At 41.6% G+C, this 24,302-nt stretch overlaps 1 long non-coding RNA gene across 2 annotated transcripts in view; it reads left to right on the forward strand.

Moving 5' to 3' along the window:
- The first annotated feature begins 333 nt into the window (after positions 1-333).
- LOC310844110 overlaps positions 334-24,302 on the forward strand; it is a 35,947-nt gene continuing 11,978 nt past the window's right edge. Inside the window, exons 1-3 of one of the 2 annotated variants that reach the window (XR_014563943.1) lie at positions 334-408; positions 620-1,752; positions 2,959-3,003. This is a non-coding gene — a long non-coding RNA (uncharacterized lncRNA). Of the gene's footprint in view, positions 409-619; positions 1,753-2,958; positions 4,513-24,302 lie in introns of those variants that run through there. The other variant, XR_014563944.1, reaches the window with a different exon arrangement.

Consider the following 24,302-nt stretch of genomic DNA (forward strand, 5'->3'; position numbering starts at 1 on the left):
TTCTATGATTCTATGATTATTGAATGTTAGAACGATGTGGATTTAGAAAATAAGGGTTTTTTAGCTGTAATGATTAGGTAATTAGGAAAAGTAAGATTAAAAACTAAACAGAAATTAGGGGAAGGATTTGCTGAATTGATTCAATTAGAGATTGGAATACAGGAAGGGGAGGTATGAGGAGGTCGGGAAAGTAAGTTTTATGAATATAAGGGATTGAAATTATACTTGTTATTGTATGTGTTGCGTATGTATGTCTTATTGCTTTTTCTGTTTTTCTTGTTTTTTCTATCTTATATTATTCTTTGAAAACTTTAATAAATATCTTTTTAAAAAAACGATTCTTAAGAGCGGAAGCAGTGAGGCCTACATTCAGGCCTAAGCCTGGTGCAGTTAGCAGTAAATTGTGAAGTCTCTGTGACATGTGACTCATTCTCTCTCTCAGAATGTATCTGCTTGCAGGCTCAGTTGCTGCCTATGTATATCTGAGAGGCAGACAGAGGGTGCCAGAGGCTCCCTGTGCCTCCAATGACTATGAGCACTCTGTGTATGCTCTTGAACTGGAATCCGCAAGTCAGTTCTGTCCCTGGGCAAGGACAGATAGTCGGAACCAATGCCTAAGCAACCACTCACTTGTGTGTATTTAAATAAAGTTGTGGCCAAAATTGTGCCAAAAACCCAAACCAAAAGTGATGTGTGAATTATTGGGGGGTGGCTTGGGGACCTCGACACGCAACAGTCAGTTGCTGGAAACAACATTCCTGGACCTTGCTGCTTCTTGCTTCTTGACTCCCGAATCGTCTGACTATTTGAACTGAAATACTCCTGATCTTAGGTCTGGACTGAACCTTGCATACGGACTTTGCAAACTCCAGGCTGGTTGGCTGGCTTCTCCCTCCCCTGAGCTCTGCCATGGCTAGCAGCACAGAAATGTAGAGAACTGAATGCGAAACTGAGAGAAACCAGAACTGATACATTTGCCTATCCCTACTCTGAAACAAAGCAGCTCATCCAGGTTTTTGTATTCCATAATTCTGTAGTAGCACAGGGTCTAATTGGGGCTGAACTGCATCAATCATCATCATCATCATCATTTACACCATTCCTCCCAAAGGGACCTGGGTGAGGTAGTGGCTGCATAATTCAACTAGTGGGAAAATTCAGAGTTACTCACCCCAGTGGGGTAATCACATTGAAAACTCATAAGCCAAAGAAGTGGCTGGATAAAACTTGCAGCAGTAGATGTTTCAGCCGCGCCTAATTTATTGTCCCCACCATGTGCAAAATCGGACTTGAATTATGCAACCTAATACAGAATACATTGTACAAATGTTCATTTTGCATAATTTATACTTTGACTGTAGAAACTAGTTTTTCTTGGTACAATGGTTGGCATCCAGTTGCATGTTACAAAATTTGTTTTATTTATTTTAGCACAAAGTGCGGACAGGAATCTATCTATGTATTATGTTTATAAGCAACCATTAAGAGGGGAATAAACGTACACTTTGTAGTAAAAATGTAAGCATGAAGACAGATTCCCGGTATTTAAAGTACGGATTTACTTAGGCTATTCCAATCCCAAACATACTAACTCAAGTGTATGCATCATTTGGCACAGTGAGACCTACTTCTGAGTAAAAATGCATGGGATTTGTCCTGTAAGGAATTACTGTCTACAGATATTTAATGCATCACAGAACCAGAACAGAAGGAGGAGCAATTCTGACCTGACTGCCTGCTTATCACAGGCCAGTGAGTAGAGGCGAGTGCATGTGCTTCTTTCTCTATTCTCTGGTTGACTGTGCTATGCTGGATGCTCTACGTAACAACCTGGTTTGTACAATTATTTCTCCTTACAAAAGGGAGAAAGATTGTGCCACACGGGCTTAAACATGTGTGGCTTCGCACTCTACATTATTTATTGGTTCAATGAGAGAGGCACATTCCTGCTGCTCCACTATGAAAATAATGTTGATGTTGGAGCATGTGCATGAACTAGGCCTTAAATCTTATTTCTATGTTATTTGCAGTGCTGTGCTTGTTGCCACTGCCTTTGCAGTTACTTCCAGGGTGCATCTGGTAACATCTACCCTTACAACTGCACACAGCTCACATTGATCTTTAACATGCTGTTAACTTCTTTATGTGCGGTTGGCCAACGCAAAACTTATACCATATGGGGTTGGGCAGGTAGAAGCAATTGCAACCAATGGCTGCCTTGCTAGATGCAGCTGGTTTTTGCTGTTGATGGGTTATGCAGTCATGGTGTCATCTGTGCAAGGCTGGGGTGGAAATTGCCTCCATGTGCCTACAGACCTCTTAAATGCACCAATGATTCATCCCTCAGACATATTAAAATTGTGATCACCTAAATGCAAAAGAATTGGTTTGTATTTATCTTGCTCTGACAAGTAAAACTAAATCTGGGCAAAATATGAAATGGCAGAATTTTTCTTTCTGGAAAAAAGTAATCTTGATGCCACTTCAAATGGGAGTTTTGCTGTTCTTAGCAGCCCATCTGCTTCCCTGGGACAGAATTCCACATGAGAACAGCCCTGCATCATGTTGTAATATCATTCCCAGAGGCATTCCCGGGGGCAGGGAGAGAGATAGCTCTGCTCACTGGCAAATGGGGGCAGCCATTTGTTCCACTCCAAGAAATGCCCATGGGAATGATGTGACATCAGATTGCTGTGGTGTTTGCATGAGGAGGATGGAAGGATGCTTTGGGAGGGCAAACTTACTTCCTTCTTTTTTAGAAAAGAGAAAAAGAAAGAAATAAAACAGCAACAAACTGTTCTCATCATAGTTTTGTACCAGCTATATGGAGAGTAATGTTATTCACTAGGTTTCACTGGACTTGGTTATATGTCAGGAATTTCCTGTTAGTGTTCTGTACTTGTTTGAGAGAGACAATGTATTTCTTTTCTAACTTTTTGACGTGTGTCTTGCTTCCAGGACATAAGGACAGCTGACATGTGAATGAGAAGATGGTGGTTTACAGTAAGAAGTGAATTTGACCATTTTGGTGGGGGGGTATTATTGAGATTTTTCAAAAAGTGAGAGATTGCACCCTTTGTTCCCAAAGCATTTAAAAAGCTATTAAAAACAATGGTGGGATCAGCAACTACAAAATGTGACAGTGCCTATTAATGCCAAAAATGTTTCTGATTTATAACTTTATGCATCGTTGCATGGAAAATGAATCCCTCAGGGGTGATTGAAGACTGAAAAAAGCAACTAAAATTGAAAAGTCTAAAGGTTGAAATTCTACCATGGCAGCTGTCCTTAATTCAACCCGTTGTGGCCTTATGTAACCATGGCTGTGACCTGCAGCCCTGTTCATGTGTTATGCCTGAAGAGGGAACTGGAAGTGGATGCACATGCCAGCCCCACAACCAACATCCATGCATACTCTGGCATGCCTGACCTCAATTTCAGCAGGAAGGCCTGAAGCGGAAATGTAAGCATGTTCAACTGAACACCTTTATATTCCTCCTTGTAAATGGGAATCATAACTGTGCTGGGTTTTCAGGCATATCATAAACATCTTCCCAGTTTATTACAGGATTGTGTAAAGGCTGCATGTCCATTTTTACAGTTTCCCTTGTATGATACCATCTTTCCCTTGGCAATTTTCCTAAAATATTGCTGACTCAGGTTGGTCAAACCATCATATGAGTGCTATCAAACAGGCAAAGTGTGCATCCTCAGCAGTACTGTAGCTCACATTCATTTTCTGAAAGGTAACCAATTTATACCAGCTGCCATTCAAATTTTTCAAGCTAAAGCGTCATCCCAGCTACATTTTGGGATCCCAATATGGATACAAGCATATAATGGTGATTTAGATAAGATACACTCAAGTTTCCTGAGACATATCCTGGGGCTCCCAAGTTCAATCAAGTACGAGACAATGTGTGCAGAACTAGGTATATACGATGGGATATTGGGCCAGCACTATAAAATAGTGATTACGTTGCCATTTCTGTTGCCAACCTTTGAGTCTGCTCTCTGACTTACTTAAAGGCTCTTATTATCAATCCAGATGGTTCCAACTCTTACATAGCAAAATCAGATCTATTAGTATTGACTTGCAACTCTTGTATAATTCAAATGAGCAATATATTTATTGTAATATTCTAACCAGATTAAGGGACATTGAAAAATAAAACATTGAGTAGCTATAAATAAAATTTGCTCCCCCAAGTTCTATGGTTTAAATACAGCAGATAACAGCGTCACATATAGTTCAAAATTAGTAATTTCAGCCTTGGTTAGCCTGACTGAACGTTTTCCCTTCAGCTTTTGTCAAGGGCAAAACATCCCCAGAAACAATAGGCATTGCAGACGTTCTTTGAATGTGCCAGACAGTAGAACATATTCTTTTCTAGTGTCCATTTACAACCAGCTACACAAATGCGTGTGATCCCCTTTTTTGGGTAGTCCAACATCACGGCACAATGAAAACATCAGATTCTATCTGTCTGATATTAACCCAGAAGTAACTGCAAGGGTAACATGGACGCGGGTGGCGCTACCTCAGTGCCTAGGACTTGCCGATTGTATGGTCGGTGGATCGAATCCCCGCGGCAGGGTGAGCTCCCGTCGTTCGGTCCCAGCTCCTGCCCACCTAGCAGTTTGAAAGCACCCTTAAGTGCAAGTAGATAAATAGGTACCGCTTTATAGCGGGAAGGTAAACGGCATTTCCGTGTGCTGGGCTGGTGCTGGCTCGCCAGAGCAGCTTCGTCAAGCTGGCCACGTGACCCGGAAGTGTCTTCGGACAGCGCTGGCCCCCGGCCTCTTAAGCGAGATGGGCGCACAACCCCAGAGTCGGTCACGACTGGCCCATACGGGAAGGGGTACCTTTACCTTTACTTTAACTGCAAGGGGGGCTGAGTTTTTATCAATAGTATCTCTTAGAGTGGTTAATGAAAATCCTCGTTATTACGTATTTTTACATGGCTGTTTATTTGTATATATTTCAAAATTTTATATACGGATGTTTGATGATGGCCTATATTTGTAATGCCTAATAAAGGTTTGGCGAAGTAAGTAAGTAAGTTGATGCAAAGTCATTTTCTCTTGATGTTCACTCTGTGGTTCTCCTGCTAAAATATAGTCACCCTGAGGGCTTCCGATTCACAACTGAGTAATTTTACTCTGTCTATTCAGGCCCTTTGTGAATTGAATGGATATTATTGCTTCAGATCCCCTCGCTCCTAGATGCATGATATTGTCCTTGAAATCATGAATGGCTTTTGCTGTGGGATCACAATTTTCAGAAATGCTGCCTTCCATAGCTGGTATTCTCTGGAATTATATTAAAACTTATAAAATATGTAGTATCAAATACCACATGTATTAGTCTAGGGAGCATATGAAAGTACTGCATATATTAATTGTATCTCATCACTTCAATACCTTGAGTTATGCACAAAAAATAATGAATATATAATCACCAAACCTAAGTAAGATAGTGAAGTATTTTTAGCATGAATATTTTGGGACATGGAAAGACATTGCTTAGACAAAATAAACATTAACTAACTTTTATATTGAACATTTCTCTGTATGTGGTATGTTCTTGGAATCATATTTTATCCCTTAACTTGTTTGCTAGGATAGTAGACAGATTTGGGCATTCTTATGGAATTAACTGCATTGATCAACATGTGAACCATGTGAACCATTTGTTGTCCCTAGAGCAAGAGGCACTGGACCAAAAATCAAATAGAGCTTCCGGTCTGATCGCAAAGTGGAAGCAAGCGGGTTTTCCCTCGGGAGAGGGAGGCCAGCTCCTAGAAGATAAAAGGGGGTGCTAAAAGGGTGCCTTAGCTCCCCCAAACCCCGCTGAAAGGGGGTAAGGATCCCAGCGCTGCGGAGTAGCAATTCCCCCGGCCGCCAGGTATCTTCTTTAAAGAGGAGAGGAGAGCGGCTGGGTAGAAGGGCTTACAGCAGGACACCATTGCCAGCCTCTAGGAGCACAGCCCCGAGCCTGCCCACTGGAGCGATCGGCTTTCCAAATTAAAAGAAATCGTTTGGGAAGTTTCGAAAGGATTAAAATTTGCTGATTTGGACCCAATTCGATGCAGACAAAGGGGGAAAAGGAGGTCAGCTTTGTCTGAATTCCAAAGCGCACCCAAGGACTATTATCAGTGTGGAGCATAACCGTGAGTAAAAAACAAGCGGAGACTGCTTGGCAATTGGAACTATCTTGCTGGGGTTTTTTTGTTTGTTTTTTTGGCTTTTGATTTTTTTATGGTACTTACATAAGGAACTGGTGGGGTGAAGAAGATCGAGGGGGTAGAGGGAATAATCCCCTTCTTTTTAGTTTGGTGAGTGGCCAAGATAGCGAGGAAGGATTTTGAGAACGGATTACTTTACTTTTGATTTTAAGTGAACTGCGCAACGAACTGGAAAGTTCTTATTTTTTGTTATTTTTACACCCTCACCTTGGCAGTATTGTTTATTAACAAGGGAAGAAGTATTATTTGCCTTTTATGTCTGTTTGGAGAGTGGACTGGGATATATTTGGAACGATTATTTTGGTTTTTTGGGAAAGTTTATCCAGAGGATTTGTGCCCCCCCCCCCTAATTTGACTGTTTACGAGAAGAAAGCAACACCATTTTATTTCATTTTTGGACACTGAAAAGGGTTGGGAGTTGTGTCTATTCACCCTGTTCTCTCCCCCCCTCGTGAAACATGGATTGATCTATTTTTTCGTGTTTTTTTGTGGAGGTCTCTCTTTTTATGGTTGGTATTTTGAGGCTTTTTGGATTTATTTTCTCCGAGGACTTTGCTACTGTGATTTGAAGGATATTTCTGAGAATATTTTTAGACTTTTAATTATAATAACCACTGTATTGTATTTAGCCAACCAAGTGGCGAGAAGAATTGAAGATTTTATTTGAGTTTGGCTTTTGTTTTAATTCTCCTTGGCTAACATTTGGTTGATAATTTTGGAACGGAACGGATTCTTTTCGTCTTGCGAGGCACCACTGTATAAAGAATTGAAGGACATCCTACTTGTCCCATTAAAAGAAGTTATGAAGAACATTTTACTAAACAGAGAAATACCAGAAACTTGGAAAGAAGCATACATCACTTTGATACCCAAGCAAGACTCTGATCTAAATCAGGTTAAAAATTTTAGGCCGATCTCGCTTTTGAACAATGATTATAAATTATTTGCAAACATATTAGCAAACAGGTTAAAAAAAGTATTGAAGGAACTAATACATAAAGATCAGGCGGGTTTCCTGCCAGGTAGACAAATGAAAGACAATATTAGAAACATAATTAATATTTTGGAATACCTGAATCCTAAGAATGACAAACAAGCGATGTTAATATTTGTGGATGCAGAGAAGGCCTTTGATAATATTTCTTGGGAATTTATGTTAAAGAATTTTGAAATGATGGAGGTGGGACAATCGTTTTTAAATGGTATTAAGGCTATATATATGGATCAAAGAGCTAAATTAATAGTTAATAATGTGACGACGGAAAATATAAAGATAACTAAGGGAACAAGACAAGGATGTCCTCTATCACCACTGTTATTTATCACGGTCCTGGAAGTGTTTTTAAGGACAATTAGAAGTAATGATCAGATAAAAGGGGTAACGGTGGGTAGAAAAGAATTTAAGGTTAAAGCCTTTGTGGATGACTTAGTATTAACTTTGGAAGACCCCATGAACACAGTAACAGAAGTGTTGAAAGAAATGGACCAGTTTGGTCAGTTGGCAGGATTCATTCTGAATAAGAAAAAAACTAAAGCAATTACTAAAAATATAGACTTGGAGAATGTAAACAGATTACAGCAGCAAACTGAAATAGTAGTGGTAAAGAAAGTTAAATATGTTTGGTTAACCCCCAGGAGTATTGACTTGTTTCAGAATAATTATATTCCAACATGGAATAAGATCAAAAGGGACTTAGAGGTGTGGGGAAGAATGAAATTGTCATTTTGGGGAAGAATTGCAACAATAAAAATGAATGTGCTACCGAAGATGTTATTCTTGTTTCAAACAGTTCCAGTAATCAAAGGGCCAGCGATTTTTAAAAATTGGCAACGAGAAATTTCAAGGTATATCTGGCAGGGTAAGAAGCCGAGGATAAAATTTAAGATATTGAAGGACGCAAAAGAAAGAGGAGGCTTCGCCCTGCCAGACTTGAAACTGTATTATGAAGCATCTTGCCTCTGTTGGTTGAAGGAATGGATGAAATTAGAAGACATGGATGTGTTAGATCTTGAATGTTTTGATAATAGATTTGGGTGGCACGCGTATTTGTGGTATGACAAGAGACGAGTACATAAAGGTTTTGAAAATCACATTATAAGAAGGTCTTTGATTGAAGTGTGGGAAAGATATAAAAACTTGTTGGAACAAAAAACTCCATATTGGTTGTCGCAGTTGGAGGCGATAAGTGTGAAGAAAGTCAATATGACAAGGGGTTGGGTGACATATGAGAAGTTAATGTGTAAAAGTGTAGGAAAATGGAAAATGAGACCATTTGAAGAAGTTAAGGACTATGTGAATGACTGGCTGCACTATTTTCAAATTAATGAGATGTTAAGAAAAGATTTAAATCAGAGGGGTTTTGCTGACAAAGAATCAAAATGTCAGACAGAAATATTGAATAATGATTATAAGAATTTAGCAAAAATGTATAAGATATTACTGGAATGGTGTACGAAGGATGAGGTAAAATCAGTTATGATTGACTGGGCCAAAGATATAGGGCATAATATACAAATGGAGGTTTGGGAAAGACTTTGGAAAGAAGGTTTAAGATTCACTGCATGCACAGTTATAAAAGAAAATGTTATGAAAATGATGTACCGATGGTAACACCTGTGAAGTTAGCAAAAATGTATAAGATAAGTAACAAATGTTGGAAATGTAAAGAAAAAGAAGGTACCTTTTTTCATATGTGGTGGGAATGTAAGAAGGTAAAATGCTTTTGGGAAAGCGTGTTCTCCAATAAATGAGAGCACGTGTTGCGGTGTGGGCCACCAGGCCAGGCCTCTTGTTGCCAGGCAGGTTAATAGTTGTTGCCTGGCATTATGATTGGGTAACCGGGTTGCTGGGGCAAATTGTATGTTGCAAATTGGTGCACTCTGGTTTCTCTTTCTCTTTGCAGAGTGCATCGGATCACCCGCCCACCCGCCCTCTTTTCCGGTTGACCTTGCTTTGCCTGTCATGGGGTCGTCTGCCTTGGCGCAGGGGCCTAGTAGGAATTTGCCATTTGGTAATTGGCTGTGCCATTTGGTTTTGCCTACTACTCAGCAATTCGTCACAACATGTAAGGTTGCGGTTAGGCATTGGTTATAATATGCTGGTGGTGGAGGGGTCAGGCTGGGCCTGCCCCTCCTATTGTGCTGAAGGGAATTCCGTTAAAGGAATCCTGGGGCTTGCCACGATTTCGTCCAATCCCTGTTATGGGACCAGGGCCGCCCAATCCCTGTTATGGGAATCCTTGTTATAGGACCGGGCAGGCAAGCTTTTGGGGAGCTGCTGGGGTGAGCGGCGTGGGTCCGACGCTTAGCTCAAATGACCCCCCAGTTTCACTTTCTCTTTTACTGGCTACCGATCGGACCTCGGGATGTCAGTTCTGTCCCAGGCGGGGGGACAGATAGTCATAACCAATGTCTAAACAACCACTCACTGATTTTGTCTTTTAATAAAGTTGTGGCCAAAGTAGTGCCCAAAAACCAAAACTAAAATTACGTGTTATGTGTGAAGTTATTTGAGGGGTGGCCTGGGGACTTACACACGCAAATGATTTATAATGAATTGAAGAAAATGTTGAAATATACATTTGTTAAGAAACCAGAAGCGTTTTTACTAGGCATTACAGGTAATGAGATAAATAAGAAAGAAAAGAAGTTATTTTTATATGCAGTGACAGCAGCAAGAATATTGATGGCCCAGAAATGGAAACAGGAGGAATTACCTACGATAGAAGAATGGAGAACTAAAATGATGGACTATGCAGAATTGGACAGAATGACAGGAAGGATCCGGAATCAACGAGATCAAAGATTTACAGAAGATTGGGAAAAGTTTATCCAATATATGCAAAAACTGAGTGATAATAAAATTACGTTTGTAAGCTTTAAGGAAGCTCTGTCAGAGGAAAGGGTTAAAAGGGCAGAAATGTGTAAAAAGTAACAATAGGAAGAAATGGCAGACAAATTGAGGGAAGTCAAAAAAAGAGAAGTAAGATGTAATTATGATGTATGGAATGTATAAATTTGTTTTTGTATTTGAAAACTAATAAAACTATAATATAAAAAACAAAAACAAAAATCAAATAAAAACCAAACCAGGTTACGAGTTAGTCACTGAATATGCAAAATTCTTACCTGTGAAAGACGTAGCCTGGATAAGTGGCATTTTAGGGGGTACCAGTGCTATTTAACTTGTTCACAAATGATCTAACATTTGGGTTGGGCAGCGGTATTTCAGATTGCACCAAATTATTCAGGATGGTGGAAAACCAAGCCGTTCATGAAAGGAAGAATGGACAACATATTGGCAAGTCATGTTCCATAAAAGTGTACAGTAATGCATATTGAGGGGGAGGGCTGAGTTTGCATATACAGGGAGGAGTTCTAAAAATACTTTGATTACCCAAGAAAGATATCTTGGTGAAAAGGCCCTGTAAAAATTAGATCTACATGTTTATATGACAATGGGGGAAATGGCAGATTCAGTGGTAGAAATTAATGTAATTATGGATTGAGTACAGTATTTTTTGGCCACCCTATCTTTCTATATAAAGAGATGTGGGTATGTAGAGCTGGATAAGCTGTGGAAAAGGGCAATAAAATGATTAATAGAGTCTTCTTTCAAGGGCTTTAAAAAGTTTACAAAGGAGATTTCAACTAGAAATCTGTTAAATCCTGAATGCCAGAGAGATTAATATATGTCTAATAACTCTAGAAAATGAGATCATTCAAAGAAATTGGCAGTAGGTACAGGACTGACCCACATAAAATTCTCCCTCACAAACCACTTAAATGTTATTCATTATTGCCACATGATGCTGCATCCAGTGAGATGAATTCAAAGGAAAAATCCATGGATGGCAGAACTATGAACTGCTCTTGTTCGGTGCCATATTGAACATGTTTCTTCAGGTAAAGGAGAAAACAGGCAACCATTTCTATGGCAGAGGTTGTGGTGATATCATAGCCATCCACATAGTCTTGGTAAATAGAATGAAAGAAATGGAACTGAGTTTTGATTTTGATTTCATTTTCTGGGGCGGGGGGCATAAAGTTGCAATGGACACCAGTATTAAGGATGATTTATATTGGATATGGGTCTTAAGCTTTGTTGTACTGAGGGACAATATTCTGGTTTGCATGTTCTTGTAGACGTCTGTAGTTAATTATCTTATTGCCACTATATAGGAACACCACAGGGAACACAGGAACACCACAGGGATGCGTACTCAGTCCGCTCTTTTATATTCTCTACAGGTACGATTGTGTCGCTGCTCACCCTAGTAATAGGGTTGTCAAATTTGTAGATGACACAACCGTGATTGGGCTCATCTCTGAAAGGGAGGGTGAAACGGACTATATAGAGATGAGGTGGAGTGGCTGACAGAGTGGTGCAGAGCTAACAACTTGCTCATAAATACAAGGAAGGCAAAGGACCTTGTGGTGGACTTCAGGAGACAGAAGAGCAATGTCCAGCCACTTTTGATTGATGGGGTCTGTGTGGAGAGGGTAACAACGTTCAGATTTTTGGGCATTGAATTACAAGAGGATCTGTCCTGGAGTGTCAACACAAGGGGGCTTGTGAATAAGGCGCAGCAGAGACTGTACTTTTTGAGAATTCTAAGGAAAAACCATCTTCCGCAGAAACTGCTGCTTGCCTTCTATCACTGTGCCATTGAGAGCGTGCTCACTTATGGCTTATGTGTGTGGTACGGAAGCTGTACTACCCAGGACAGGATGGGGTTGTGCAGAGTTGTTAAGGCAGCAGAGAGCATTGTTGGCTGCCCACTCTCCATCTTATTGCAGATTTATGCCACAAGGTGCCATAGGAAGGCACTGGACATAGTAAAAGATCCATCGCATCCTGGTCACTGTCTCTTCGAGCTCCTGCCGTCGGGACGGAGATACAGGACGATGAAGACAAGAACGAGCCGTCTTAAGAACAGCTTCTTCTCCAGAGCGATCTCGGCCCTGAATGGGAAGCCTGGACTTTGAAAGTCATCTAATCTTCCTTGCTGTATTATATTGTATTGTTTTAATTAGTGTTTTTATAGTTGTTTTGATTTTGTGTGGAGTGCCCTACCTGGGTGGATGGAGCAGCCAAGTAATTTCGTTGTCCCCGAGAGGGGGCAATGACAATAAAGATATTATTATTATTATTATTATTATTATTATTATTATTATTATGGCAAGCCAGGACCCCTGCCACTTAGTGGACTGCCATGCTACGCTACAGCAAGAATGTCTATGTAGCACTTTCAGAGTGTTGAACACTTCCTATGCATGATCTAATTACAGCCCTAGGCGTACGGAAGCCTTTTCAGCTGGACTGCAAATTCTCACATGGGGAACTTTTACCAGTGAATTGAAGGTGGATGTGAGATGTAATCCAGGAGCTTCCAGATTCATAGCATTATACTAGGTAAGCTCTCGTGTACCTGAGAAACACTCACCTTAAAAAACCACTTTCTTTCTTTCTTGAGCATCAATGGGTTGTGTCTCCTGTATTCTCTTTGAGAGAGTGATAGAATGAAACCGAGTGACCCTGTGACTTAATCTCCTGCAAGTCAGTTCTATTGTGCTTACCCAGTCATTCACTCTGATTTCTCTAGAGAGAGGCAACACAGTTCAAAAGCACTCTTCACCCTTATGTGTCTTTCAGCTTGTTTAAGATACTTCTTCCAACTCATTTGCCAAGTGTTATTCCTATTTATAGAGACACAATGCATTTAAGTGCCTCGAGAAAGGCCTGTATGGCTTCAGTTTATAAAGGGTTGCTGCGCATGTTCCTGGAAGATAGTACTTAGGACACTGGGGAGCTTTTTCCTCTGCTCCCAAGTGGTTACTGTTCAAAAAGCTAGGGGGGAGAGGAGCTGTATGTTATTTACCGTATCAGGCCCTGCAGATTTAGTTCTAGCACAACAACCAGTGTTTCATCATTCCACTTGCCTAGACTGTTTCTCACATCCAATAGCTGCTTTGGGGTTTCTTCAAAAACCTAATGGATCTGTTGGGGTGCCAATGCCATGAGCCCCTCCATCCGATCCTTAGGTTGTATATGTGTGTAAATAAAACCATATGTCCTAAAGACCCCACAGTCTCTCATCATTCCAAGGAAATGATGCCCTGGGAAAGCACTGGCACCTCTAAGTCTCTTGCCACTCATGGATTAGAGTAGCATGTAACAATACATTTTAAATCTATCATGGGAAAGTTTATTTCTGCTGGGTTTGTTTATGGGTTACTGGGGTTGTTTTATAGAAATCGCAGTTTAATAGCTAATGCGTTTTTTCTTTTAACATTTATGTAAGTTGCTTAGAGGCTTTTTTGTAATAAGCAACTAAGAGGTCAAAATAATAATAGAAGGGTGGAGTTTAAATAAGTCATGTTGTCCATCTTTCCTGGTCCGCCCTACATCATTGGCTGCTGAAGCCAGGGACAGAAAAACATTCAACATAATTGCGTCAAGTCATGAGGCAAGTAGTGGTGTCACTCATTTTGAAAAGGGAAACTTGACACAACAACCTGCCATTTTGTGGTACATGAAGACAGTGCAGGAAATGGTTGTTCTTTTCTGGAAAATCCAGTCCTGAGAAGTGCCAGGTGGGAGCATATCTTTCAAACTGCCCCATCTCCCCCCAATTTTTTCCTATAAACCAAAAGTGTCCTGCTAGGGTTCCAGTGCTCAAATGCATCTACATCTAGGCCTGCAGAACTTGTGACTCATCGAGCTAAACACAGCCCAGCAGGCAGGCTGATGGGTTCTCCATGGGTTTGATAAACCTTCTGCATGACTTCACAAAAGCAGGGAAATTGTCAAGTACCTGACCATAGGATCCATTCAGCCTGGCAGGTCATAGATGATGCTGTACTAATCCATACTTAAGTCTGCTTCCAATATCAAATGTTCCCAAGAACCAGAGCATTAAAAAGATCCTTGGGTGGACTGATGTGCTTGTGCAATTCATCCTATTGCTTCAGTTTAGAAATGATAGCCTCCAGGTACTTTGAAAACATTGCAGAAGTGAAATGGTGATTTTCAGAATAGCATCTGGAAGCATGCTTTCCCAGCTCTTTCCTTGAATTGCTTAAATCACTATGATGAGAAAATTATTACCTATTGGTGCATAGTCCTGTTCACTGACATATACAAACAGAAGGCGAGAAGGCGAACTACAGGAAGAAAAGAATTTGATTGTAGCCCTTAGTGGTTTACCAGACATCTGGACTCAAAATAAAAGTGTTATTGATTGATAATAGACCATTTCCTGGAAATGTCTGCAGTTGGTAAAAGCTGTGTACCAAAGTGAGAAAATCAAGGAATAATTTCTTTTTTAGATACAATACTGATAAAAATAAGTGATGGGAAATCACTTTTTAGGAAGGAAATGATTGCTTGCAACTTGCAAGTTCTGGGAGGAGGGAACCGTTTACTCTGCAAAGTGCTAAGGGGTGTTGTAATTGTTATTAGTAGTGATTGGCTTAGTTCTCCATGTGTCATAGAGCAGGAGTAGCCAACCTGGTGCCCTTTAGTTGTTTTTCATCTCTGACCACTGACCATGCTGGCAGAGTCATAGAATCAAAGAATTGGAGAGTTGGAAGGGAACCCAAGGGTCATCTAACCTCACCACCTGCAATGCAGGAATCTCAACTAAAACATCCAACCAACCAACCAACCAACCAACCAACCAACCTCTGCTTAAAAATCTCTAAGGAGAGTGCACCACCTCTTGTGGGAATCTGTTCTGCTATCAAACAGCTCTTGCTGACAGAAGGTTCTGCCTGATGTTTGGTCAGAATCTCCTTTCTTGTAACTTGAATTCACTGGTTTGGGTGCTACCCTCTGGAGCAGGAGAAAACAAGCTTGCTCTATTTCTGTGTGACAATTATTTAGTTATTTGAAGATGTCTATCATATCTCCTCTCATCCGATGAGAGTATTAGTCCAAAACAATAGAAGGGAAGTGCAGGCGCACAGGGGTTCTATCTGCCATTGGCTGAGGTGCAGTAATCCTAAAGAGGTAGGACACTCAGGGATTTTTCCTCAGCTAGAACTCACCAGAACTCAGTCCCAGCACCTCTCAGGTAGGCACCATTGCCCATCATAAGAGAACAAGGGTGGCATTCATGGTGACTTGCCTCTGAATAGAAGAAACAGGAAAGGCGGCTCAGAGAAAGCACCCAAGAAGGCTTCCTCAACCTCGGCCCTCCAGGTGTTTTTGGCTTACAACTCCCATGATCCCTAGCTAGCAGGACCAGTGGTCAGAGATGCTGGGAATTGTAGTCTCAAAACATCTGGAGGGCTCAGGTTGAGGAAGCCTGTCCTAGGACAAAGAGAAAGATCCTTGGACAAGAGAGAGGTCCAGAAGAAAGAGAGGGCAGGACAGTTCCATAGGAGAAAGTCTGGAAGGAAAAGAAAAACTGAAGAACTGCAAAAGGCCAGGGCCAAAAAGCAATCGCTGTTCACATATTATTTTGAAATGAGCCAAACTCTTTTTTTCTGAAGGTCTCTAATCCAACTAAGTTGATATTACTTTTGCAGTCAAATTAGTTTCAGGTACATATGGCTAAGACAGAAAAAAACAGTTGCACAATTATCCTCTTCTTGTGATTTGTGGAAACACATCACATATTTTATATCTGATTTGTTTGAAGTTTTACCCAACACAGTGTGCAATCAAGAGGAACAGCAGTATACTTTTGTTTCAAAAATTGCATTCTGGGGAAGGGATTGAGGTACAGTTTAGTGTTGCTATGGTAATCTTGCCTTAAAACTAAAGTTGAAGTGAATGCTGAAGTTAGCCTCACCTAATGGGAAATCCCAAGTTTTGATCAAGTTCCAAGTTGATAGTGAGCAAATTTCATCTGAAATGAAATTTTAATCAATTTTTTTTTTGAGTTCCACAAGTGAAATATATTGAGGAAAGGCAGACTATCAACATTTCTCACTTAGAAGGTGGATAGGTTCTACACATTCCTATAGACCACCACTGAATTTCAATTATAGCAAATTCTAAAATTCTTACAAAATTTGAAAAGTAGCGTGAGAACCATATTTTCAATAAGTCTAACCAAAGAGAGCTTTGCGCCATTGCGGTAATGTCCCAAATTACCGGAAATCCCTTGGAATGTGAAGGGAATTTAATATATATTGAGCAAAAGTGTGGTGAGCATGGGGTTTCCCTCCACATTATCTTGTTCCATTCCATGACACACCCCTACCACCATGATGCAAATGTGTTGGCTCACTGAGGATATGTCTCTTAGAGTGGGAATATGGGTTTGCAAGAGGGGCTGCACTGATCCAGAGACTGGCATACGATGCTAGCTAGGAAAATGCTGAGGATTCCTAAGCTACAAATTGTTATAGGTAAAGGTAAAGGTACCCCTGCCCGTACGGGCCAGTCTTGACAGACTCTGGGGTTGTGCGCCCATCTCACTTAAGAGGCCAGGGGCCAGCGCTGTCCGGAGACACTTCCGGGTCACGTGGCCAGCGTGACATCGCTGCTCTGGCGAGCCAGAGCTGCACATGGAAACGCCGTTTACCTTCCCGCTAGAAAGCGGTCCCTATTTATCTACTTGCACCCGGAGGTGCTTTCGAACTGCTAGGTTGGCAGGCGCTGGGACCGAGCAGCGGGAGCGCACCCCGCCGCAGGGATTCGAACCGCCGACCTTTCGATCGGCAAGTCCTAGGTGCTGAGGCTTTAACCCACAGCGCCACCTGCGTCCCACAAATTGTTATACTGTCATACTATAATAGACTGTTCTTACTTTTGAGTTGGTAACTTGAAGCTTCTTACTACTGTAAAAACATTTTATTGTTATCGTTATTTGAAAGATTCTCCTATTCTGAATTGACCTGAGAACTAAAAGCTTAATTCTAAAGTATTTTTCCGATTTTATGTTTCAACAGAGAAAGCTATGTGACTCTCTCTTTTAATGTGGGCAAGGCTTTAGTGATGCCATATTCCATTCTATCTTTTCTTCAGTTTGAGTGAGAAGGATTAGACTTTGGAATTTTGGGGATCTGTTGCAGATAAATGAGCTGCAGGACAGTTCAAATATCACTTTATGCAGGAAGTGGGACAGATGCAGGAGCTAGTAACTCACTGCCACTCTTCACAAAAGCAGGTGCTATGTGAAACATGAAGCTGAACACGTGAAGTTCTGCTCATTCACTATCTGCAGTAATTTAGAAGAAGAAGAGGAGGAGTTTGGATTCGATATCCCGCTTTATCACTACCCGAAGGACGGGGGGGGGGGGAGGGTCTGGAATGCTTTCTAAAAACCCTGTGTCCATCACCCGTCGCCCTCCTGGTGCTTCCTCTTTCTCCTCCTCCTCTCCCGTTATTTCCCAACTTTCCCTCTCATCTGCCTCTGAGTTGTGACCTCCCTCAAACCCCTTTTGTAATTCTGAACTGTCTTCCTCTTCTCTGGAAGGGTCAGGCTGGGGGTCTCCACCATTCTTCCTTTGCCCAGTCCCTGACACCTAGCCTTCAAAATACTTTTTTACAGAACACTAATTAGAAAGCAATCTTATTGAAATGAAATGAAATTAAGAGCAGTATATTGAAGAACTACATTTGGGTATTATCAAAAAGCCAAGCCTATAATGCTTTGTAGGATTTTATTCACTGCTTTCTTTCTATATGCTTCCAAAGTGGATATAATAAAAGGATGTTGAATCATATTGTAACTAAGCCTCCTTAAAATATTTTCCATATGAAGCAAATCCTTCTCAGTCTTTGGGGAAATCAACAGACAGGAAAGACTGCCTAGCAGGTTGCAATTTAAAGACTCCTGTGAACGCCCCCTAAATTCCCCACCGCCAGGGGAATGGCCATCCAAGGGCTGCCAGCAGCCAGGTGATCTGGCCTATTTGTGCAGTCCAGGGACTGGCTGCAACACCAACCACCAATGAGGGTGAGTGGACTTCTCAGAAAAACTGAAGACACATTTTTTGTGAAGCCACATCATGGAGTAAGGTAAAGGTAAAGGGACCCCTAACCATTAGGTCCAGTCGTGGCCGACTCTGGGATTGCGCCGCTAACCTCGCTTTATTGGCCAAGGGAGCCGGCGTACAGCTTCCGGGTCATGTGGCCAGCATGACTAAGCTCCTTCTGGCAAACCAGAGCAGCGCACGGAAATGCCGTTTACCTTCCCGCTGGAGCAGTACCTATTTATCTACTTGTACTTTGACGTGCTTTCAAACTGCTAGGTTGGCAGGAGCAGGGACCGAGCAACGGGAGCTCACCCCGTCACAGGGATTCGAACCACCGACCTTCTGATCGGCAAGTCCTAGGCTCTGTGGTTTAACCCACTCTGTTAATAAACAAGAACACAATTTTCATAGTCACATAATGTCAGATACAGGGCTCATCCACACTTACCTTTGCTTCATATTTCTAGGCAATAGATCTGGGTTTTCCAGGTCTGTGTCTGAGCTCCCCCCCCCCCCGACACTTTCCCCATGAAAACCCACTCTTTAATGTTGAATTGGAGAAAACAGAAATCTGTGGAAGACCTGAATTGCCGTTTGCTCCAATTCAGTGGTAAGGAGTGAGGGCAAAAGGTAATTGTGGATGATGAGCCCAGAATGTGGCCAGGGAGTTTTCCCTAGTGGTCTTGATCTTTCCTAGATGGCAAATTACATTAACATTGAGCCTATATGAACACCTTTTGCTCACACCTGATGAACACCTTTTGCTCACACCTGATGAGTTATGTCTCTTTCTCTAGGGCAAGAAGATGAAGAAACCTTAATCTGTTTTGGAAAGTTTCGTATAGTTTATTATTGGGTTAAAGATAAAACTCATGATAACTGACTGTATCTTTGTATACACCTGGTTATCACTACAGGAGGAAATTGTATTTTGTGGCTATTTTTAAAAATTCATATTTTTAAAGTAAAGTTCAGTTGTTCAGAAAAAAATAAGTTTAGTGATACCTTAGTTTCTTTAGTTTGTTTGATGAATAAAAAATATATTATTTATGAATGGATATAAGTATGTAGTCAATAAATGTTCAACTTTCAAAAAATAATTCTCCAGATACACATCCTAGTGAAATGTGCTGTGCTTGGTGGAAGCTATTGAATATAATAAATTATTTCCCCTATAATGCTTATGTTAGGGATGGGGACAATTTGGAGGGAAGAATGCCAGGTGGGAGAAGATGCTTAAACCTCTGCTTTGCACCTCCTTCAGACTACTTTAATGCACAGCCTTGGGGAAACAGTTTCTAGGGGGTATGTGCAGTGGACAGAGGTAGAATTTAGCACCTCTGCTTCTAGGCTGCAAATTCTGTGGGGGGCTTTCCAGGTGGGGCCCAGGCCTCTCCTGTGAACTGGCCTATTTAAGGCTGGATTGTCCTCCTGCCACTGAATTGGTCAATGGCAGCAGGAATTTACGGGGCGTTCCCTTGGGCATTGGTGCCAACTGACCAGTAGTGGTACTTGGCACCATGCCCAGGACAAGGATAAATGCCCAGTCTGCAGGACCTTTCAGCCACTCTCTCACCACGCCGGTTCTCCCACCTACCCTCCCTCGGATTAGAGTTTTGCGGATGGTACAACCTTGCTATGGACTATGTCAGTCGCTGGATTTAGGAGCCAAGCAGGAATTTTTCCCATCTGGCAGATTGGCTCCGCCATTTGGGTTTTCACCTACCTCATAGTAATAGTCTCAACTTTGTAAGTTGGATAGGCATTGGGTAAGCCTACTCTTAGTTGGAGGGGAGGTTGTAAGAGTATCCTGTTAAAAGGATCTGGGAGGAGTGGCTCCTGTCCCATGCCTGGGCAGGGGCTAGGGACATACCACTCCTCCAATGGGGACTGTTCGGTGGATGCCCAGATTTGACATAGATCATAGGGCATCCCCCGCCCCCCAGCTGGCTTCACTCTTAGATACACTCCCAGTGGACAGATGTGAGTAACATGTGCCATCGCTTACCCCAATGCCTATGGCCAAACCTTTACATCTGTAACCAATAAAGTTGTGGCCTTATTTGATCCTAAAACCTATATGCCATGTGTTGTCTAGTTATTTGCACCTTAGGGAACGGGGTGGTCACAGGGCCTCGCCATGCAAGTGATCCTCCCTCCTGCATTCACATTACTTTGGCAAATGGTGCTTGGCAAAACACTTTGCCCAGATAATGCATAGGTCCACTCTGATGTTGCTTATAGCACCCACCCTTTACACTCACATCTGTATAGAGAAAGAGCAGGTAAATCATCAGAGGTCATGTCCTGTTCTTGCAAACTGTTTAAATACGGTAATTGTCCTTGAGGAAAGTGAAAAAAGATGGGGGAAAGAAGCCTCTTCCATGCATTTCTGGGACCAAGAGAAGCAGTGTATTGCTTGCACAACTTGATGTTTGGATGTTAATTGTTTAACATCCAAACAATTAACATTTGTTTTAAATTAGATGTTTTAAATTTGGGGCACCATTTTTAAAAATCAGCTATTTGCAAAGCAAGCACAGGGAGAGGTAGGACACAACTGTTTAAAATGTGTCTGTGCTTGCTGTTTACTACAAAGACAGCATGCTGCTGGAAGCTGTGGGCCCACACTTTCCCTTCCAGGACAAAGTCAGTCAGAACTGCCAGCTGCCCTCTGAGTTGGCTCCAGCTCTTATTTAAGGCTGTTCTCCCCACCGGTGGTTCTCCTTTTTATTATAATTTAAAATTCTAAATTGTAACTGTAAGCTGCTTTGAGCCTTAGGGGAAGGATGGGAATAAAGAATGTTTATCACACAAACAACATTTTCCAGCTTTGCATCTCTTTGTCTTTATGACCTTGAGTTTTAAACCTGAAAAAGTGGGTGTTTTGGCTGACAGCTACATATTCCAAACAATCTGTATTTCATTAGATTTACCAGACGTCTGTGACCAGGGATGCCAGTAAGTGAGCTAAAACCACAATATTCTAAACCCTAAGAGCCACAGTCTCAAGAGAGAAATCATTAAAATAAGCCTTTCGAATAAGAACATTTTCCTGGCAGTTTTACTTTCCTCGTGTGTGCTGTACAATGCGACCAAGAAGAGGCTGGTGCTTGGTTACAGAACAAAAGGAGAGGTCTGAGACCAACATATGCAGCAATCTAAATTTCCTTCCATCCAGTTCTCTCTTGTACACGAATAAGCACTTCACCTACGTGCTCAACAGTTTATTAGCACCTCAAGGCCAGCTGAGTGAGGTAGCTGCCTCAGGTTCTTTTTACCACCAGGAAGAGGCACTTGTCAAACTTTCTGCCTAAGGTGCTTCAATAAATTGGCGGGCCATGGAGGAGACACCATTGGCTGCTCTGCCTCACTGCAAAATATATTGGGCCAGTTCTAGAAACAGAGCTGTCACACTCATCACTTGAACACTTCCAAACCAATCTTTTCCCCCAGGGGTTGTCACCTTTCATTCACTCATTTAGCCCTGAAAATAGTGTGTGTGTGTGTGTGTGTGTGTGTGAGAGAGAGAGAGAGAGAGAGAGAGAGAGAGAGAGAGAGAGAGAGAGAGGGGGTTAGTTTTCCTTCCACTGTAACTGTGACACAAGGTTTTTAGGTGTGAATTGGCAAAGCACTGTCACCTCTCCTGGTGTGTAGGAGTAGTGCGTGATGCCCAACTTGTGGTGCCCTATCCCATGTGATTCTACACTTTCTTCACAACTTCTGTCGTAGAACAAAAGAAGGCATGAATAAGGAGGCAGGAAGACATGAAGAAATCAAAGCATGGCTTCCTGGTCACTCCAGCTGAACCCTCTTATTTGACTGTTGAAGCCCTGCCTCTATACAGGCAAAATTAACAGCACATATCCAGCATGGTGAAGCAATGGGAAAAGAAATGAAAGAAGTTGTGCTTCATTTCACTTAGGGAATTGCATGCATGCAAACATGGCAATGAGTGGACTGTTCCGAAAAGACATCCCAGGCCTCCAGTATGGAGCAAGGTGACTGATTTTTTTAAATGTGCCTAGCGTTGTATCCAACTAAGTTCTACATAGAGTAGACCCATTGGAATGAATAAACCTAAGTTAAACCTGTTCATTAACTTCAATGGGTCTACTCTGAGCACAACTAGCTTTGGATTCAACCTCTAATTTCCAGCACAGGTGAAAAGGGTATTTAAACAATATTCTGTATTGTTAATATCTTCTCCTACATGTTTCTAGACTCCACATACATCCACTATATAGAGAAAAACAGCAATAACAACAAACGTATCTGCTCTGTCCCTGATGCAAAACATCTAGTTGCTTACTTGCACAATTAGCTGCAATTGAATTTTTGAACCTGAATGCGTTGCTGTATGCAGCCAGCCATGTAAGCATTTCTGATGAGATGCTGGAGGTCAAATATGATGCAAGGCTGACATAAGGTCTGCAACTGCATATGTTTTACTATTCAGATGCCGAAGATTCTCAAGATATTTTATAAAATTACTTTTTGCTAGTGGAAACTGTGTGTGAGAGAGAGAATTTTGGTGTGCTATCCTTTTATATTTCTGAAAATGTGAACTAGGCTTCTCATTTTATAGGTTTGTATTTCAAATACAAAGCTAGCGTTCCAGAGAAAAATAACTTTTTGGCAGACACCTTATCCAATTTCCTCCAATCCTGGCACCTTTGTCAGTGCTGGTTTGGCACCAGGTTTCTCATTTCCACACTTCAGTACTTGCCACAAAAATGACACTTCCCATCATGCTGTGCTCTGTTGTTCTTGCCATCTAATCTTCTCTCTCATGGGGCTGCCTTGGGAGACCTGGGATTGTTGTGTGTCTGTCACGGCATCATTAATTAAACATGTTCAGGTGCACTGGATCATCCAATCACATTCAGCATATGATCCCATAACATTACAAGGGGAAATTGGGATGGTGTCATCCCATAAGGAAAGAGCAGCATGTCCATAAATAACCATTCACATTTCATTGAATAAAATGAAAACCACTGGAAGAAACTCAATGGCTCTTTTTACAAAGAGTGTCTACATAAATTGGTCGACAAAACCCAGCTTTGACACAGCCTTGTTTTCAAATATCCAAACATTTAAATGAATATAGCTGACTTTTCATGTGTGGTAGATCTTTTTGACTAGAGTCCTTTGGAGTTTGTCCATCAGTTAACATAAAACTGGGACAAACATCTAAATGGGAACACAAAATGCTAGGTCAGGTGCAGTCATGAATTTGATTAAGGTTTACTGGGAATGGCAAGAGGGGAAATGAACAAATAGCAATTCTCTACAGCTGTCTCACTGATCCAAAATTGCTTTGCTCAAATGAAATACCAATTATGGCAGGCCTGCAGGACTGGAGGCCTATTAAGCTGAGTGTGTCCATGTCTAGCCATCAGGGTACTTACTGGTTTATCTGCCCTGCTTGGGGTGGCAAAATCAGAGAGGTTTCCAAGCACCTGGCAGGTCACAATGATGTGGTTGTGCTTGACTTCCTTGATTACAAGTTTATGAAGGGCTATATATGGCTGCATCAGCCTAGTCATCCCTGAGAGGGATTGCAGAGTGCCTTCCTCCAGTCTGGCAATAGCTTCTAGGTACCCACACTAGAAAGTTGTACAGAAGGGAGTCAGTCAACAGCAGCTAATACTGGGGCTTGTTGCTGGTGGTAGCTGCTCTTTGGGGCTGACTCTGCTCTGCTCCTCATCCTCAGATGGGATTGCCCTCTGACTGCCGTTCATATCTAGGCCTACAGTCCTATTTCAGGCTTCTGGCTGTAACTCTTTCTGGCACTTCCCATATGTTTTTGTGAATTTAGTCTTTTCAGAATTAAGCGAGCCATCAGTGAACTAATGGCATCGTGTTACCTCTGCCCCAGCTTTCTTCATATCTGCCAGTTTTAATTTATCAGCTCACATTATTTAAATTGGTGTTTTGAGGTTTCTGGGTATGATTATCAATTTATACTTTCAGTTTTTCTTATATAAGGCACTAGCATCTTTCCAGATTATTTGAAAGGTTAGAAAAATAACAAGGGCACAAGTTAGGGAATGGAACATGCAAGGCTACCACCACATTTGTTGCTACCCCCACAATTTTTGCTTTCTTGGTGGC

The sequence above is a fragment of the Podarcis gaigeae genome, assembly GCF_964106915.1.
Source record: "Podarcis gaigeae genome assembly, chromosome: 4".
NCBI lineage: Eukaryota > Metazoa > Chordata > Lepidosauria > Squamata > Lacertidae > Podarcis > Podarcis gaigeae.